Source organism: Silene latifolia, chromosome 10 (assembly GCF_048544455.1).
Source record: "Silene latifolia isolate original U9 population chromosome 10, ASM4854445v1, whole genome shotgun sequence".
NCBI classification, from domain to species: domain Eukaryota; kingdom Viridiplantae; phylum Streptophyta; class Magnoliopsida; order Caryophyllales; family Caryophyllaceae; genus Silene; species Silene latifolia.
The window spans coordinates 142,337,944-142,342,106 of NC_133535.1; the positions used below are offsets into that span (position 1 = coordinate 142,337,944).

Sequence of the window (4,163 nt, forward strand, 5' to 3'; positions counted from 1 at the left end):
TTATGCACATTGAGAAAATTTTTTTTGAACGACTATCAACACCATCATGGATGTACCAGGTAAAACTAAATTTGACACTAAGGGTAAAGAAGACTTTAATGAACTTTGCTATAAACGGACCACATCATCTAGGTTTGTTTTATCAAACGCGGAGAAAAAGGCTCTATATGACTGGGTTGCTAACTTAAAATTCCCGGATGGTTATGTTTCAGATTTGAGTCGGTGTGTTGACCATAAAAAGATGGTGTTACATTCCATGAAAAGTCATGATTGTCATGTCTTTATGGAACGACTACTCCCCGTTGCCTTGAAAGAGTTGCTCCCGACAGGTGTGACACCCTCATTTATTGCGGAAAAGTAAACACGTAATTCTACAGAAAAACTGGTAGGATATGTTTGTAATTGGTTCAACTAGCCAAAAACCTGTAATTTCAAAAAAAAATTTCTAAACCAATCACAACATTTCCAACATTCCCAGAAGCGGGTGCCAAAACCTGCAATGCTAATGAACTACTTTACACGTCATAGCTAAATAAGAAAATAGAATGATACAAACCAAAAATAGAAAAGGGAGACATATGTCCCTAAAATGTATGTGACATAAAAAAAAGTCACAATGAAATAAAACCAGTCTAGGTTCCAGGGTTACTTTACTCGCTAGCTCGTCCGTGTACCCCATATATGCATCACCTACCTGTCAATCGCATTTTATACAAATACGAAAGCCACAGTCAGTGGGGAGTAACTCCGAGTTCTCCCAGCCACGAAATGTCATAATTAATATAACATGTAAACATGAGAAAATGAATATGAATAACACATAGCCTTAGCATATAGATGCTAGACAATCGTGCTTATCATGTGAACAACAATATAACAACACATAGTCCTAGCATGTGAATACTAGACCGACTCATACTACACTATCAAGTGAATCACCTAACATCCAGGAATCCAAACTCTATCAACCATAGCCGGCTTGCATCTCACCTTCTATGATTCATAGAATCACCATACAAGAAAGGGCAATATATCAAAGACAGGCATAAGTTCTTAGTACGGTCAATAGTCACTTTGTAACTCGAGTCTATACCACGAGGTAGGGAAGGTAATCGAACCGGTATCTTGGCTCAGCGGTTACTATTAAGAAAACATGGCCAAGAGACAACACAACCCTAGCCTAAAATCTGCGCAGACCTAGACATGCGGATACACACCACCGCACCCAAGACCCACAACTTTTTTTAAAACAGAGTGAAGTGAGTACCCTAAGGACACCACCGAAGGGTTGGCTAGTACTTAAGCTGACCCCATACTATCAAAATTAGTACCTGAGGTCATGCCCCAACTTGGATATAAATCCACTAGTCAGGAACACAAAGGCTATCAAGCAGTGAACATATACTCGTCAGAGACTATAAAGACCTATCTATGATGAAGGCCGAAATACTCACCTAGGACCTAGTCACAGCTAGTCCCAGCTTGAATACTTTAGCCCACACCACACAAGACTCACCACACAAGTCAAGTAAGACACCCACTTAACCTTAAGAGGGCAAAAAGTCCTACTTACCAACCTAAATGCTAACATTCTATCATGTGAAAGGCTATATAAATGTCTATTTACATCATACAATCCAACAGTTCCTCAATAAGAATTCAATACTAATTTCTAATTCTAACAATAGTAACCATATTAAAGGCTTCAGGGGAAACTAGGGCCATTTCTACAATACAAGTCACTATTAAATTCAATAAGCTATACATGTGAACAAAAGCTTGATAAATGGCCTAAAACAAGAAAAAGGCCGATTATCTAAATCATTCAACCGAATTTTTACCCGCAACCCCAGCCCTGCGACAGGTACGGGTTAAATTGCGGCTGACCAATCACTCAATTAATCGACATCGCATCGATCAAAGGGACTAAGGCTCGATTTTAAGACAATCATCAAAACAAGGCAATTATTGCTATAAAACTTACCTTGAGCCTAATCATTACAATTTCAACTTATAAACTATCCTAACATGTGGTAATTATCAATCACCTAAACACTTATCAAACAACAAACACAACATCAACTACTAATGTGACATTAATTCGTCGAGTAACTCGGAATAGTTACCTTACGCTAGCAAAGAGACAAGTAAAAACTTGAGAAAGCTTCTAAAACCCCAAAATTACTCTTCATCTTCAACCCCATATGAGCCACCTAAAATAATTATGTGAAAGGACGATATTAACGAATTATCTTTATATAAAATATGAGACGAAAATTAATTTAATTATATTTTAAATAAACCAAACTAGCGTCAAAACAATTTATAGATACGGCCCAAACTCGGAACTTAGCCAGGCCACGGCCAGGCCACTGCCTAGGCCACGGCCAGGCCACAGCTAACTACTGCTAGGCTGCTGCCAGGCTACAGCAGGCCACGGCCAGGCTGCAGTAGGCCACGGCCAGGCTACACCCTACTGTCCAGCCGTCTTAGGACGGTTTCCTAGGCCAAACCACGACGGATACCACCCAAACAAAAGACCCAAACCCAACATGTACATGTACTTGAGACGTTAGCAAAGAAGTTGGTTCAAATTAACATAAAGAAACCCGTCAAAACAGCCCGCTAAAACTGCTCGACAAAACCCATTTTCACTATTAAAGAAGCTCATTTGTGACCGTTTTAAGACGAAATTTTAAGCATTAAAATGATAGTATTCACCCAATTAAATTACCCAACATAATCACCCACTTCACCATGAATCCAAAGGTACCAACTTTTCTCAAAATGGATAAATAAAACTTGTATAAAACCGTCTCAAACCAACACCACATGAACATTCAATTATGAAAATTCCCCCAAATTATGACCATACGAGTCTTAGTCAAAGAAATCGACAATTTAAACACAACACAAAAATCCATCTATTTTCTTCTCGGCATCTTTAACCAAAATCAATTATTCTCATCATCTACTTATAAGAGTGTCCATTATTAATTCAAATCCCCACACTAATTAAAGCCACTTTGGCTCAAATAACATTCACTGTTACGGTATTCCACAATCCTAACAACAATTTCATGCCTCTCACGCTATATCGTTACTCATACCCCTGTTCCATTAACAATTCGTACTCACCACTAGAAAATACATATAACTATTATCTTAATTAATAACAATTAATACAACGGTCGTTCACCATCGTTTTTACCACATAAAATACAAATAATAGCACATACACATACAACCCCGAACAATAATATTAATAATAGGATCGGTAGAATCGTGTTACCTTAAACGCCCCTTATTGTTCGAATAAATCGTCCACAAGGCACGAGCCTCACCCCGGGTCTTCGAATCCTTCATAAAAGGGCAAGAAAATGGAATAAAGAAGCTAAAAGACGACACTTTTATAAGACGGCGAAAGACGAAACCACTACAAAAAGGAGACTTTCTTACCTTAAAAGGACGAGGGAAGGACGAGGAAGCTAATGGTACAAAAATTATCGAATTTGGTTGAGAATGGAGGCGGGATCTGAGGTTTGAATGATCGGAAAATAGTGTACGGAGGAACTGTTGATGTTGCTGCTGATTCAATTTCAACGAAAAAAAGAAAGGAAGAATGAAGGGGGGTGGGGACGTGGGATAATAATAATTAATAATAATAATGATACACCAGCTAGCTTGCTAGCTTCTAATTATACGTACGTTTTTAAAACCGTTTCGAGTTAATAAAATCGGTTTTTAATAAAAGTTTCAGTAATAAAACGAAATTAATAATAAATAAATTTAATGAGTGAAAATAAAATAAACTCAGCTAGTTAACGGAAATAATACGATATCAGCTTGAATCGGAATTATTAGCGATTTTTACAAAACTAACGGATATTAATAAAAATTGCTAATTTAGTGAAATAAGCTCAAAATAGCTAATTGGACGGTTTTGTTCCCAAAATCCATCTCGGTTTCACTTAAAACAACTTTCATAAGGACTCGTAAAGAAACGGAAATTATTAAATAAATAAACCCGAACTAACTTCAATAAATTCGAACTAACTTTAAATAAACTTATTAATGATTATTAAAATTAACGTATCGAATTATGATGAAATTAATTAATTAGCTAAGCATATATATATAAATCGTTAAATGATGTAATTAAA

General features: G+C 36.8%; 1 long non-coding RNA gene across 2 annotated transcripts; it reads right to left on the reverse strand.

Moving 5' to 3' along the window:
• Positions 1–393: 393 nt before the first annotated feature.
• On the reverse strand, positions 394–3,641 carry LOC141606099 (uncharacterized). 2 transcript variants are annotated; one of them, XR_012526572.1, is made up of 4 exons: positions 3,460–3,641; positions 3,293–3,360; positions 2,127–2,213; positions 394–694 (listed from the first exon to the last, which is right to left on the reverse strand). It is a non-coding gene; the product is annotated as an uncharacterized LOC141606099 (long non-coding RNA). The 2 variants fall into 2 exon arrangements; XR_012526573.1 differs by lacking the exon at positions 3,293–3,360 and having other exon boundaries at positions 3,460–3,640.
• Positions 3,642–4,163: the final 522 nt, after the last annotated feature.